Here is a 16,559-nt window from a genome sequence, read left to right as displayed (position 1 = left end):
TGAGTATATCCTCACTCTATGCTACTCCCTCCCCAGTGCTGCCAGCTCAGAGAGGAAGCAGTAAGCCAAAGGGACCCAACTCCTTCCTTGTGTTTGCAGCAGAACTAAATCTGTGTTTTCAGCAGAATGGTATTACAGATGAAGAGATAGCTAAGATGCAACAATTATTTTCTCTTCTGATTTTGGTTTTCTTCCTACACTTTTTTATCATTTACAGTCTTAAAATTATTTCTACACAATAGATAGAAAGCAGATAAAATATATGCTTTTATGCTGTTTTATTTTCTTCTTTTTAAGTGAACAATTTTCATGCCAGCTCCTATTAATGTCCATTAAAAAAAAAATCTACTATGCCAACAAGAAAAAGACTCCGTGCAAATACTATTTTTTATCCCCAATCAAAATAGAGTTATTCTACAGACTTAATGAGCTACAGTCATCTCTTGTGCAACTGACTGTGCTGGAGTCAAGGGAGTCACACTGGGAACGGATTTGGCCCATTCTGTGGAAAACAGAGCTCAGAGGTCATGGTGACCTGATTTGCAGCAAGAATGTAAATACAAGTGATAGAGTATTTTTATTTTAATCACTGAACTGCAGAATAATAATCTAATTTCTAGACCTGGGTTTTTGTTCAATTGGGCTCAGTAACAGAAGCCCAAGATTTTCTGCATAACAAACAGATAGCAAATTGCACATCAAAACATGGATCATAATCCCTTTTTACCAAATTATTATTGTAAAATCAGTATTATTAAGTACTATTTACACACCTGGATCTACAAAGTACTTCACAAGCTGGTTGAGCAAACTGTAGAGCAGAAATCTCATTGCCTATTCCTAAAATGCAGCCATTTCTGTAACAAAAAAACAGCAGCTGTTAACACTACACAGCTGTACTAGACAAAAGCTTGGGGCATAAAATGAACATGATGACTCTACTTATCCTAAATTGCAAGTGAAGTGTAAGTAGGTAGAAAGCATGGTAATAATCCAAATACAGAGAGTAATACACTGCCATTCTCTTGCCAGAAGCAAGAGATTGTACTTACGAGGACATCAGTCTTATCCAAAACCCCTGCAGATCCTTGCCCATTAATGTCACAGGCAGAGATTAGCTCTGCACTGGTGTAAAGAGAAGATCACAGTGGCTAACCTGATAACTGCACTGTATTCTTAGAGCACCTCAACGTTTTCCCAGGAGGGCCTCCTACAAGTAGCCCCCTTAATTAGTGAGTTCTCACAATGCAGTGCTTCCACGGACCACAAAAATGCAGCCTGTGAGGAACAAAATGTGTTTCCTATCTCTCTGTTAACCACAGTCTCTTCCTTTTTTTGGTTAGCTGGGATGCTCAATGGAGATCTGGATGATGGAGAAGGCTTTCCATCTTCTCCAAGCCCCCTCCCTCCAAAGGTAAACAAATTGTTCAGAAACAGCGACAGTATAAAGGGAAAAATCTGCCATCTTTCTTCCCCATTAAACCAGTTATCTTAAAGTAATATAAATTGAGACTGTATTAAAAATTTCCATGTACGTTAGCATGTATGTACTCTAAACACAGAGTGCTTTATCTTACAGCCAGGACAGCAGGCCCTACTTCAGATATTGTTACTGTCACATCAAGAAAGAGGATTCTCTAGTAATTTGAACACTTTTAGATTATTTTTTTTGAAAAAATATAAATGAAAAAAATATTTTTCAGCCTCAGTTGTAAAAGCAGCCTGCTGCTAAAGTTTTCATTCAGCATGTGCCATCTCCAGATGCAAACTGTATAACATGATATTTTACCTATCTCTCTTCATATCCTGGTTGTCATGAAGTATTTTCAGCAGGCTCACAAGACGTGAAAACACAAAAGCCCAGTAATGTTTTCAACATCAGAGGCACAAGCTCCCTAGATGTCCCTGCAACATACAGTATTCCTTTAAGTTCTCTCTTCTCCCCTCCCCAGTGGCTCCGAAGCCTCCAGAGAGACCCTGTCCTCCTCCATCTCACTGACAGATATCTCCACAGTGGGGGGTACCTAGCCATTAAGCAGCCTATTAAAAAAAAAAAGAATCTGCTTGCCACGTTAGTACGAAGAAAGGCAAAATTTGCCTAAGAACTATGTGACAGACTAAAACGTCCTTGGGTCTGTCAGGCTGCAGAGAAGAAAGCACCTTACAGCCAAAAAGACAAAAGCAGGGAGTAAAAATGCCGTGCTGGCAGGTGAGAGCAAAGCTTTTTGCTTCATGTCTCCCAGGGATAGGGTGGAAAGACCTGCATTTCTCTATGGGTTTTGTTCCCCCCTCTCTTGTTTATGCACCTCCAACTGACCTGATTATGTCAATGCCTCCTGAAACTCTTTCTAACAACTTCCCTCCATCGCAGTGACACGTCTGATGAAAGCAACATTGAGCTGACCCAGGGAGCGGCTGCACATTCCTGGAACTGGCTGCAGCTCCCGTGCCACCGTGAACTTTGCAGATAGGGATTTTGCTACCCTAAAAGGAGAAAATGGCAGTAGGATGGAGGAGAGTGCTGCACTGTGCCCATCACCACCAGGGAGAAAGGGCAGGCTCAGCCTGGTCCTAACCAAGGTCTCATGCAGTGCTTTTTGTGTTCTTCATTTTTTTTCATTTCTTCCTTAGGGAGGGCTGTTTACTTTAGATCTATCAGTGCTGGAAACAAAACATGAAGTTTCTTATGACATTAAAATTACCCTTCTTCAGGGAACAGGGTACTTGTAAACAAGAACATGTTAAGACATAACGTAAACCCATTTTGTTAAGTGTAATGTGCAACAGCTAATAAAGCAAGTCAAATTTACAGCTGTGACTAGCAAATGTGAGGGGATGATTTTTTTTTTTCTTAGGTGGTAATGTGCTTTAAAAGGAGTGTAAATCTGCATTTTTTGGTGGGAAAAGCTGGATCACGGGCAGAATTCAAACCAGATGAGGACTCCTGCTGTTCTTTCACTGGGTCATATTCTCAGCTCCTTTTTTTTTTTTTTTTGTGGTTTTGTTGACATGCTTACTACAATTTACTTCAAATTCCTTACATAGTGACAAGTTACAAAACTCACCAATCCTTTAATTTCCTTTAATTTGCTTCTTTTCTGTGTTCCTTCCTTCCATGTATTGTCCACCTTCCAATACGTGATGGTGGACAAATATTAACTCATTATAATGATATATTTCTACAGTATAACAAGAATATTTTACAAGGGGAAGTAAAGCAAACATTTTTGAGCTAATAACAGCAGTTTTTCAGCACTGTGGAGTCCATATTTTTTCTGTACTACCTGTGACCACTTATTTTATCTTCACCGTGGACAAACACCACAGTTTTTTACTTTGATTTGACTTTTATGGCACATCCAGAAATTAAGCCTTGGGAATGAGTAGCAAACATTCAAAATCCAACATGTCCAAACAGGTATTCCTTGAGTATAGTATCCAGCAGTCCTGATGACCCTGTGTCTAGTGAGGTAGGACTTGAGGCTGAGATGTTAGAACAATAAAAATTCCTGAACTACTTCCAAAATACCAACCTGTACTCCTCATACCAAATAGAAACAAAACCATTAAAATATGAGCAACTTATTAATGACTCTTTATATATATTATTTTCAGTTCCTCATGCTAATACTTGACACTAGGAATACTAAGGGTATGCTATCTACCATATGCAATAGTGTACAAGGGACACTGAAAAGTCTTTAAGGATTTTTCTTAATAAAATAACTTGTAAGATTTTACTTACACATCTGAGAAAAATATTCTGTTGTCTCAATAGACAAATTGAAATCATAGAATCATTGAAGTTGAAAAAGACCTCCAAGATCATCTGGTCCAACCATCCCTCTACCACAAATATCACCCAATAAACCAAGTCCCTAAGTACCACATCCAACCTTTCCTTAAACACCCCCAGGGTCGGTGATGCCAGCACCACCCTGGGTAACTCGTTCCAATGCCTGACTGCTCTTTCTGAGAATAAATTTCTCCTAATTTCCCCTGGTGGAACTTGAGGCCATTACCTCTTGCCCCATCAGTAGTTATCTGTATCAGAGGAACATGTTCTCAGGTGAACTAAGCTATGCGCTTATACCTTAAAACAAAACAAAACAAAACAAAACTGATGTTTTCATATTGAAGAGACTGTGAAAAAAAAGAAAATTTTATAAAAATAAAATGGAAAGCAAACAGGAGATATGTTCCCTATCATGGCACTATGAGAAGTTCAGCTTCATGGGATGAGCTTGGATTTTATTTTTTCTTTTGATTTTTATGCCACTGTCTGCTTGTGCATTTCACAAACACATTGTTCTCAATGCCCATAGCAATAAATCAGCCCCACAAACCTAAACAAATAAGTAAATTAAAAAAAAAATAAATCAGCCCCACAAACCTAAACAAATAAATAAATTAAAAAAAAACCACCTTTTCCCAGCTCACCTTAAAGTATGAAGGCTTTGATGAGAATGCAGTCTTTTTTGCCAATAAAATGCCTGTTCGGCTTACATCTATTTACTGTGTTGTCTTGCCATCCTTCATTATCAAGTCTCAAATTTGATTGCAAATGCTTTTCATCAGACATCACATATTTATCCCTGTAGACACTCCAACATCGTCTAAGCAGAGCCAAAAGAAACAATGAAAAACAGTCACACACATCCATCAACCAACCCAGCATAAGTACCAGTCACTGCAGACAAATCTTGCTAATATTATTAGACTCATGAATAATCCAAGAAAACAACATATTGGGGGTGTAAATGCACACCTTCAGAGAAGCCTGATTTCACGCTGTCAAGCAATCACTTTCTAGATCTCCAGTATGGCCCCTTTTTGCTGGCAGGGCTTCATCCTTGCACTCCTTCTTGCAACCACTCCTCCTGTCTGGCACTTGGAATCAGGGTCTTCCCATGACCATGGTATGAAGCAGGCAAAATGGCTCATCTGAAAAAAAAAATTTAAAAAGAGCTGCAGGGGAAAGCTTTAACATGATTCAGTCCCACCTACAGATTTGGCTTTTGGTACTCAATGTGTCAGTTAGATACTCGCGGCTGTGCTTAGGCCAGCCAGCAGCTGCTGCAAGCAGCACAGAGCCATGCGGTGAAAAGATGGATGTGTGTTCCCTGCCAGTTTTTACAGCTATTATGTTAAAACTACCATGATGTGACTGGTTCAAAAGTGCACCCAGCATGGTTAAGTAGACCAGTCAATTCACAGTGGGTGAAACCTTAGTCACCTTGAAATCAGCAAAATATTGCCTGTGGTGGGCACAGTTTCACCCACTCTCTCCAGCAGTGGGAAGTACCCTGACTAACTGCTTGCATTTAGAGCTAGGTCTTTCCATTTAGCCATGGCAAGTAGGGCACACTCCATCTAAATGCCCAAGCAGGGACTGTTGCTCACTAATTGCTAATCACTTCTGTCTTCCACCTTGACTAGAATTAAACTGTAGTATTGCTTTGCAAGGTGGAGCAGGTTTTCTCTTTCTCTTCCTTCTGTGCAATACATTTCAGCCTTGACCATTTGGCTTTGAAGGACTCAAGGGCAGAGTGTGTGGGATGTGACATTTATCAGGATTCCTATTTTACTCTTTGTTCAATGCTCAGGGCCAGGTGAGAATTTCCTTTCCAATTTTGACAAACTCTGTCCATCACACACCCACATAGAACGCAGTGAAAAGAAAAACTACCTACATTCACCATGGGAGAAGGATTATGCCATATGGGTTGGGTGCAGGATTGAGAAAAAGGCTTTGACTTTCTAAACCTTGTTCTGTTAGTTTCTTCCTGAAGCGCAGGTAAGATATTTAACATTTGTATACAGGAGATAATAATTTGAGGGTTTATATTTTATCTTTTTCCATAACACCTGCATGCTCAGTCCAGGAAAATATACACTGCAGCCTTGCCCCCATGTTTCCGTATAATATAGTTACTGTGAGATTAACTGAATTTCCTGATGATGCCCTATATGAGTGTTAAGTATCTCTATTGCTAGTTTTTTTCTGCTTGCATCTCCATCTCCAATAAATGCTGAACACGTTATCTGTGCTCAGGAGGTAAGTCTGCAAAAACAGATGAGTTTGCTCTTTGCTCTGATGAATGGCAAACACAGGTCAGCCAAAATGAGAGTATTGCCACAGAGAACAACCAGTATTTATCCACCGGTGCTGAAATCTAAGGGAAAGCAGAAGTTCCACAGGAACAGTGGTGCACAAAGACAGATGAATTTGTAGAGGTCTGATAGAGGAAGGCACTGCCAGTGTCTAAACATGTGTCTAATTGCCATCCTTAATCCATGCCTGGGGTAAGACTCTGATACTTTCTCACACAAGTAGCTCTATAGTACACAAACACATGTAGGTTGACACTTTCCATCCATCCACACACTTACATGCATACATACTCATGCTGATTTTACACAACTTATGTCTGTGCGTGAGCTACAAAATTGCAGGAGGGGCTGATAGCAAGGTTTCCTAATGCTTGTTATGATAAACACCCTGCTATCAATTGCCTGTAACTTTGCCAAATTTCTCCTGGAATTTTTCAGTGAAATATTTCAGACTGTTCAGTGATCTGAATCAGGCAAAAAATGCACTGTTATGTCTATGAAAAAAAAAAACCAACAACAAAAAAAGAAAATCTGGATAATCTGCTAGTAGAGATGTTTTTACTAGCCCCATATTTTTCAACAGGAATTTAAGCTTCAATGGATGACATGGACCTTTATTTCAAGGGTGCTTTTGCTAACCCCATGAAAAACAGCCCACATGCGTCCTAGTCACTGGTCTCTGAAGCATCCTACTGTGCAGTGGAAAGTCTGGAAAATCTTCAGAGCTAAAAGATGTAAAAGGAGCAGGGGAAAGCCTGTCCACTCTCACAGTCTGCTGCATGTGATGAGCCAGGTCAGCCTAACCATGAGACTTTGCCATGATTTTCATGCTCCCCCTCGAGGTCAGGGCGGGATGAATGGATTCATCCTGGGCCAATCATGTGGAAGAAGGAAGCTAGCTCTCACAAACATAAATGACTTCTCTTTACAGGCATGGACTGGGGTGGGCTTACAAGGGCCCTGTAGCTCTGGCTTGCTTTTTGTCCCAGTTGTGCCAGACTTCAGGGCCAAGAAGTGGGGACCAGGAGGAGAAAAAGGCTGAGTGCAACCCTCCATTGCCTTCAAGGAAATGGTCACTGCTGCCAGCAAAATTCCCCTTCCCAGCCCCTGTGTCCTGCTGGTTCTGTTGGGGGAACTGACATGAGGATGAATGGGGGGCTCAAGCCCATGGGGGCCATATTTTTCAACCCTGGCATGGTAGGGACTCCACCAAGTCACAGAGACCTTCCTCCTTCCCTCCCTTCCCCTCCCTGCCTGCTTTCCTCTTACTGTGGCCTGAAGAGCAGGCCACGTCCCCATTGAGGAGGAAAGGAGGAAGGCACCTGGCTGGCTAGGTGCTCAACAAGACCCACTTCTCAGCTGCAGGCCTCACAAAAGAAAATGTATATTTATACCTGTTTAAAAAAAAAATATGAATTTTCTTACATATAACAACTAAAGTGTTCTTTCCTCCACTGTGGGTTTTGATTAACAGCAGTGCCTATTAATAATTTCAGTTTCCCAGTGCATAAACAGTAGCCTTAATGCTTTTCTGAGTCAAGACAAAGTAGATACAGGGCAAAATTCCTTTCAGATTTAATACAGGTATATTTAATTCAGACTTGCTGGGATAGTCCTACCCCGTATGGAAGCTCACCACTGAGCCCAGGTGTCCTTCAGCATCCCTCTACCTACAGATTTGAATCCCAAACAACCCAGTGTAACTCTGAAAAGTACTAAGGGGCATGTATGATGTCTGCAGCTGGTGGTAAGATTAAAATTAAATAGCTGTTTATTAATCTGTTCACATATCAACCCTTACAGGCACACCTCTGGAAGCAGGGCTACGAGGCAGCTCCTTCCCAGCCGCGAGATTGTACAGCAAATTTCCCAAGGACGACCACTCCTCCATCCACCACTATAGGCGCTGCCCCGTCTGCGCATTCCCACACCCGCATGGACATGCTGCTGCTGCTGTGGGTATTCATCACATGGGATCAGACCTGAGCTATTCTGAAACATACCCCCACATACCTACAGTGTGAATGCCAGGCCCTCCACGCTAACCATTTCACTCTACAGAGCAGCTTGAATTGCATCACACTATCTGATAACACAGCCAATGTTCTTAAGCAGTAGAAAAACAACTATAAACAATAGCTAACCAGGCTAATCTGGTGACTTTCCAAGCAAATGTGCTTTTTTTTGCCAAAATTTTCAAGACTTGTGTTTTCAGATTTCTTTTCATTGGGATATATAGGGCGATTCCCTAAATAACTCATTGATTTCTGTATTGTTTTTAGAGGGTTTCTTTTCTCTCTCTCTCTCTCTCTCTTTTTTTTTTTTTTTAGTGCTCATCTGGCTTCAATCAAGAGGTTTGAAAAATCGTTCAAATTCAAAACTTTCAAAATGCATGCATCCATCCTTACTGTAACATCCAGCCAGTCTCTAAATAAGTAAATAGATAGGTAGATAAATCCTGGTAATCTTCTAATAATCTTAACACAGCAATTTCATGCTCTAGCACATCTGCTTCCAAAAAAATGCTTTGCATGTTTTTCTGATTGTGTTTCTACATCTAAACAAAACTGAAACAAATTTTACAGTTCCCATTGAACACTGTTGAGTTCCTCACAGAGTAGATAAATGATTGCTATGACTGGAAACACCATGATATGCAAAAAACATTTAGAGAATCAGAAGACATTAACTCACTTGTGTTCTTTCTTTTGTTATTGTGAGAATGCCACTTATTGAAATTTTGCCCCAGAAGCTTATAGCTTTCTCTTAGAGGCAATATTTTCATCAACATTCTTTGTATATTTTTTAGCTAAGTTATTTTATATCCAACTACATGGATTCAACATAATTCTGTTTTACACCCCAATAACACTAATGCTGGGAGGTTTAAATGAAGTTCTTACTGCTTCCCACATAGTTCCCCACACTAGTTGATAGTAAATAGTATCCCTGATGAACAGTTAACAGATAATTTTTGTCTTGCTGATACAAGAAGCATAGATTTTTCTTCCATTTATGTAAAGGGTATGAGAAAGTATAATTTATGTGCTCAAATACAGAACTCACAATACTACTTGTTTGGTTATTTCCTAGTTAATGAATCCATAATCTCCTGGGCTGCTGAGTATCACTATGTTTAAAGCTTGAGGAAGTAAAGCGCAGTTGAATAAAGAGATAAAATACCCCCACTTTGCAAGGAAAATTTTGCTCAGAGGCAACACTAAAATATTGTTGCATGTCCTAGAGGTAAAGCCTAACGCAGTCTGAATTACAAACTTTATTGCAGTGTCTGACAGATTCATGGCTTCTTCTCCCTTTTGCTTGCCTACTGTACTTGCTAGTTCCTGGAAAATAGTTGTCTGTGTCACTTCTTGTATCCAAACAATATCTCCCTTGAGTTTTAACTGCTACACAAATAAAAATATGACACAAAGGACAGAGGATAATTTTGGCCTGATGGCATTTTTTGTGTCTGTGGGTTAAAGAAAGTTAATAAGAGAGTTTACTGTGTATACCACTTGCACACTAAAAATGTTCCTCAAGAGGTTAAAAGTTCAAAGTTGAGTCAAAGTCTGTACTGCCTCCGCTCTTCCCTTTTAATTATCCGAGGTCAGGAAGTTAATAATACCAGAAATCCCCAGTAGAGACCTCTTGCTCTGTGTATGAACTTTAAACTTGTTCAGTTTTTTTCAAAGGGTAAAAAGTTCAGTGAAAACACAGTGGATTTTCCCTCTGGTCTCTACAAATTCAACCTCAAGGGTTAAAAGTTTAACTGTAAAAGAGAAACCTTTGTTCTCTGAGCTACATTTAAAGAGTTCACTTATTAGAAGGTAAAGATTTCAAACAGAAGTTAAAGTCCAAACTTATTCTTTTCCATAATGACGAAAATATTGCAATAAAAAAAAGTCCTTTGATCTGTTATCACTTCTCTCAGAAGCGACTGTCAAAACTTATTTTCTCTTTATTTTGAACTTTGGATGAGTAACGGAGTCACGTGGGTCCCTAAGGCCACGTGTATCTGTTAAACAGCAACATGCTGCATTTGTGAATTTGTCCTACATTTTTCAGCCAGACAGTATCTTTTTTCCTGCTGAAACATTTACAGTAGATGTTTATCCACCAAGACCTTTTACACAGTTTATTTCACACAAGCTCAGGTAAACCAGTTGTCAATGGTGAAAGTGTCAAGTATAGGTGTTTTTATTATCTTCATTCTGTAAATAAGAAGATCCTCATGCTTTCTCTGAATAGTAAGATCCTCATGTTGACCTTTTAGCAACTATGCTGGTGGAAAATATACAAAACAGAGGTAATTAAAATATATTGTTTTTTATATAACACTGTTCAGGTCTGTGCTGTCAGAGGTCCCTGAGGGGTATTCAATAGGTGCGAAGAGACTGATACTAATCGTCAGGGGTCAAAAGGATTCAGAAAAGAAGAAAAGCCAATGAAAATGTTACTTCTGTTTTTAGTATTCGTCCCATGTTAATGGACAGAATAAGCTCTTATGAAACTCAAATAGGAAATGCCCTTGGCTTGAGAGATAACAGTTAGCTGTTCATGAATTTGGGACAACTGCAGTCTTGCAAAACAACAATTTCTAATTTGGACTGTCATTAGGGAATTTCTCATTATATGAATTTCAGATTACTATGGCATGAGTGGTCTTTTCATTAATGATCATTTTATTAATGTACAAATACATAACAGTTTGGTCCTGCTTCATTTATGAAGAAGATGAAGCTCAGCATTTCAGTCTTGCTGTATATGCAAGAAAAACCTCCCAATGTGCCTGAAAGCATTGCTCTGACCAATAACCGTGGCTGTGATCTTTGATTCAAACCTCAGCAAAATCCAGATGAGCTCTACCTTCAGTTTTCTTTAGATCTGACCATCTCACTCTCAGAACATAGCTGGAGATTTTTTTTCCTCCTCCTGCTCTACCCAGCCCACATTTTCAATTTTGAGAAATGTGATTTTAAATCTAACTTAACTCTTGAAATTCTTTCACTTGGATGAAACATACACTTTGCCTTTCTTGTAGAATAATGTCTAATGCTGTTTCTATAAAATAAAAAGCACCTCACAATCTACCTGCAAATATTCCCTATTAAGAAACTTGTCCTAAACTACCCCTTTGGTTTTCGTTCTCCTACAGACTTTGTATGACTTTTTCTTTCAGTTAATCTATCATTCATTGAGTATTTCTACTAGCATCTTTCCTTTATCACTTCGGTCACTATTTTTTACACTGTCAGATGAGGACTAGAGCAAACAACTTTTCTTTAAATATTTTGAGAGATTTTATGTCTCTTTTATGTGGTCAGCAATCAACTATGACACATGAGCCATTTCAAGTTAATTTCAGTAGGACAGGTTTGCTATTTTGTCAGAAGTACATTACTAGGTTGAGAGGTCCTGAAGTTCAGCTAATGATAGTGACCTTATGAAAGGGTGTATTTGGGCCAGCTCAGCCACATTTGTATCAGTCTCTCCAAAGGGGCTTCTGGGCATTAAGAACAGAAATATACGTAGAAGTCATTTTGCAAATATATATATATATATATACATACATATGCCATGCAACTAGCTCCACATGACCTTCTCAGCAAGCTCCGTTCAAAACCCAAACTTACAAATTAATAACAGATTCTGTGAGTTACAGGCCATCCAGATGGAGGAAGGGATGACAGAATCTGATTATGAAAACATTTGTGAAAGTTGCAATACGCAGTATAGCATAAATTTTTATTGGAAGATATCTCTTTTTTACATAATTGTCATTTTACTCAACTAATTATAATTATGTTTAATATGGAAAGAAAAGCAGACTGTTCAATACAGCTGACATTAACAATATTTGTGCAAAGCATGACTGTTTCACAAATACAGTCTGTGTTCAAGTGATTCCAGGACCAAATTGAATACCTGGCAATCAAACCTCTGTGAATTATCATTTTAAAAGGAGCATACTTTTTCAGCTTCACTGCAACAAGAGCCATACCAGTTCACTTTTGCTTCTGTTTCCACATATACCCTTTTGCCTTTAACTATAGCTGTTTCATGCTTCAGCTCCACCTCACTACAAGCTAACTCAAACAAGCTTTTGCTGTGTCTTAACCCATAAGCTAAAAAATTAAGTTGATATTTTTCTTGATAGTAAAATAAACTTCATGGGCAAAGTAGCTAACTTACACTGTACTCTCTTGAATTTTCATTTTATTTTATTTTATTTTATTGGGGGGGAGGGGGGTTGTAGTGCAATTTCAACCATAGAGTTCAAAAACAGTACTTCAGATAGCTTTTTTTACTCATTTCTGCAATCATCTCATCCCCTTCACACACATGTATCCCATACAAAAGCATTTCTGAGTGTAAAATTCAGCTTCTGGCCAGCAGGATAGTAATACTTTCTAAAATAAGAGCTCTGAACCCCAAGAACCATCAAGTTGCACTGGGAAGAGAGCAGGATTAGGCTTCCCACCTGTCCACTTAGTTGACAAAATATTCAAGTGTCTCTACTCCCGTCATCTCAATCTACAGCCCTGTGTATTAATATACTATGCAGCAGTTTAAAGTAAAACAACCAGCAACGAGATGTGGTAGCTTATATGCCATCACATATGCAGATCTGCAGCCTCTGCACCAGGGGTGATGACCTCCCACTGAGGAACTGGGAAGGGTAGAAAGCTCTGCAATTTCATCAAAATGAGTCACCAGCACTTGTGAGAAGTGCCCTGAAAGACACAGCATACTTGGGGGTAGGAGAAAGCTTGGTTTTGGATATTTTCATTGTTTCTGTGCTTTGTCAAGACTCTACAATTTGTTCCACCTCCAATTCCTCCTTCTAATTCTCTGCTCAGCCATTATGCACTACTTGTGCCCTTCTACTGTAAACTTAACTGACAAAGCTCTGTCCCTTGCCCTGCAGGAATGTACTGCCATGATAGAAACTAGGAAAATTGAAAGTAATTTGAATGTCTTTCCTACAGAGAGAGCTCTTCTGGAGGAGCTGCTCCATATTCTGTATGAGAAGAGAAGGAGAGAACACAGATTCAATCACCATACGTTACAAAGAGTTACCCACAGATAAAACAAAATCTGACGCTATAGCTCCTAAGCTTAGTCCTAATGGGTCCTTTGAACAAATGAACGTTTCCTCATGATGTAGCCTCTGCTTATCTAAAATGGAAACGGACAAGAAAAATAGCTGGATGCCAGCTGCCCACAATACATTTCAGATAAAACCTGTTAAAAACAAAAATCAGTCACAAGGCAGCAAACAGCACACTACTACCTACAGACAGCTCTAACAAGCACTTTGGGATCTTATTATTATTTTATTGTAGTATTTTCATGGCTATTATTTTACTAGGCTGGACCCACCTAATGAAAGGATAATGTATCTTGTGAGTGGATGATCAGATCGTCTATCTGACAGCTGTAGAGAAAGGTGATGTGAAAAATTAGAGCCTCCCTTGCACCTGAATCCTTCCACAGGTGATTCATTTTATGGGATTAAGTTAATATTAATTCAACGATTGACTAATTTAAAGGAGAGAAATGTCTTATTCCCTTATGAGTTCAAACTCTGAGTTCAGAACCAGGTGTGCTGACCACCACTAGGACCATGGTTACACTTGCCAAAATTACATCTTATGCAACCAAGAGGAAGGAAAAGAATAAAAGAAGAATAAAATGTGAGCTTTCAAGTAATCCCTGAAGACCCAGGGCCGTGAAACACTGAACCTTTTGTCTTTCCAAGAACAGCAACAAAGGTTCTGAAACAAGCTTTGCAAATAAAAACACATGGCATGTCCCTTTTCCCCCATGCAGGGAACACACATGTAGGGAACAACTTGGTCCAGTTTGGAATGTGTCAGACACTGAAACAGCTGCTTCTAAAGACATAGCTGAGTTAGAAGACCTCAATTAAAACAAAAGGATGAGCACAAACAATACAAAATGGCTACCTACTCTTGTCAAAACCAGCTGTGAGATGAGTAGTCCTAAAACAATGGAGTCTTTCAAAAATAATAATAATAATAATAAAAATGCACACAAATTAACTTAAGCACACAGCTTTTGCAATTAACTTGTGTGTTAGCCCTCTATTCCTTTTACAGAAAAAGAACATTGAAGGTCACTAAAGCAAATGGGCTAATGGGAAATTTGCTCTGGGCAAATTTCTCAAAGAAGTTCGCAACCCCACATGAAGACAATTCACTTACGTAAATTATTGGGTGATAACTAGTATGAACATTGAAAAGATTCGGGCAGTACCCAGTGGAAGAAAAAAATTTGCTTTTAACTATCCAAAAATATGAGCAAACCATGTAGAAATAATTAATCATATGCAACCTATTACAATTAAAAGTGTATTCTTAAATAGCTTCTTGATTGAGAACAAATGCCTCATTAATCTGGAACACATCAACTTAGGAACACAAGAAATGTCAAGTAGAGAATGATGACTGACATGATATGGGACTCCACATGCTGCATGTGCTCCATCTCAAAGGCTCACAAAGAACAATCAACACAAAGTTCAGTGGACGTGATGAGTTGGAAAAAATCCACTGAATAAAAAAAAAAAAAAAAGTCATACTATTTCATTGTAGAGCATTAAATATTACAGGAGCTCTAAAGTGGTCACATCATCCCATCTGCTATTTTTTTCAAATGCAACTTCTGTCTTGATATTCGTCTGGGAATGTCTCTACTATTGTTAAAAAAAAAAAAAAAGCACTGTTATAACTGCATCTTACTGTATGTCCACATAATACTTTCTAAGCAAATGTGAGCTTACTCTGTCCATGATAGAAGTGACTTAAGAGGGGTACAGGCACACCAGAACAACTCCAAACCTAATGCCACACATCTTACCTCTCGGCTGGCTGTTCTGTCCTGGGCTTGGTATCATGTTATTCAGGAGGCAAGAAAGTTGCTCAGCACAAGGCAAGTTTCTGGAAAGCTCTAGGAAGATCGAAACATATGCTTTAAAATGAACTTCACCTTTCAAATTATTTATATAAGTTCACTGCTGATTTTCAAAGGCCACACTCTAACATAAAAATATTTTACTGTTACAAAGCTGCAGTTTAAAGAAGAAATTTCAGTAATATTTTTACACTAGAATCTCTGGTTCAAATACAATTACAAATAGCTTAAAAGTGTTTTTCCTTGAAGACTTCATTTTGTTGGTGGATTTCATTCAACAACTCAAAACTGTCTATCGTGACACAAAAACTTGTGAGGTCTACATTGCACTACCACCACCAGCAGGACTCGGCAATAGCTGTATCAGCAAACCTCTTTCAGCTACAAATTTAGCCTTAGCCAGTTAGGCCATTAGGTCTCCATAGCACTGTTTGAGATGAAGAGGGTTTATATAGCTTCTCTCCCCTCTCCTCCCCTCCATAAAGAAAGCCCTAAAGCACTGTGTGGCCTGTAACTGCCACGATGCATATGCTGCTATTACCTCTCCATGGCAAGATGTCTCCTTTGACAAAAGTGCAGATTTCTTGGCATTAATTAAGTGTCTTAAGGGAAAGGGAAATTTCTGTAAAAACCATAAGCATAGGTGGGGGAAAACTATGTTTTCCTGATAAGTTATTTCTTTGTTCAGAAATAACTCCACTGTACTGACATTACCCCTCTGACTGAACTGCAGCAACAAACCACAGGAGTTATTTGGTGAACTGCTTATGGGAGATGACGGTGATCTTTCTCATATCTTTAATCTTCTGTATGTCCCATACTGTATTTCCTATTACACAGTGTGAAGTTCAGGAGAGTTGTTGGACTAGGGTAAATCTTGCTTCTGTTTCAAAGTGTTTTAAAATTGATTTGTGTGTTCACTGTAAATGTATGCTTACAATCAGGTTTATAATTAGTTGAAAGGGATTAGGTTTGTAGGGAAAAAAAATTACAGGCATGGGAGAACTGTCTTGACTGCACTTACTGTCCAATCAGAGAATAATGGCAATGCAACATAACTTACTTTTCATACATAACCAACAGGACTTCAAAAGCAAGTACAAACATAAAAATCTCTCAGAGTGCTTGATTGAAATGAACAATGAAGTAATACTTTGTCAAATAATTCTTAACAACAAATGCAGCAAAGAACATTGCAGCTTTCACAGAACTATTCCATGAATGGAGAGAAGAGTTACATTCATCAAATAAAGTACTAATTGCATGTAAGTCATTTTAACCTCTCTGGATATTGCAGCAGGAAGATTTTTCTTATTAAAATTTCATTTTTCAATGACAAAGTTAAAAATAAAATTGTTTACAATGATATTCTGAAAATAGTACTATAATTGGATCATGCTGTTTATTTTACTGCATCTCAGCTAGCTGTGCCTCATGCTTTTCCAGCCTATCAGTTCCCTTTGGGGAGAGGTTTGGCTCCCAGCACTCACTCACCATCTCAGAGG

General features: G+C 38.8%; 1 long non-coding RNA gene across 1 annotated transcript; it reads right to left on the bottom strand.

Moving 5' to 3' along the window:
- Nucleotides 1-480: 480 nt before the first annotated feature.
- On the bottom strand, nt 481-15,838 carry LOC136791321 (uncharacterized). Its single transcript, XR_010833063.1, has 3 exons — nt 15,001-15,838; nt 4,769-4,944; nt 481-4,616 (listed from the first exon to the last, which is right to left on the bottom strand). It is a non-coding gene; the product is annotated as an uncharacterized lncRNA (long non-coding RNA).
- Between the last annotated feature and the right edge of the window lie 721 nt (nt 15,839-16,559).

This window comes from Anser cygnoides, chromosome 1 (assembly GCF_040182565.1).
Source record: "Anser cygnoides isolate HZ-2024a breed goose chromosome 1, Taihu_goose_T2T_genome, whole genome shotgun sequence".
Classification (NCBI taxonomy): domain Eukaryota; kingdom Metazoa; phylum Chordata; class Aves; order Anseriformes; family Anatidae; genus Anser; species Anser cygnoides.
This window is presented reverse-complemented; position numbering and strand designations above follow the sequence as displayed.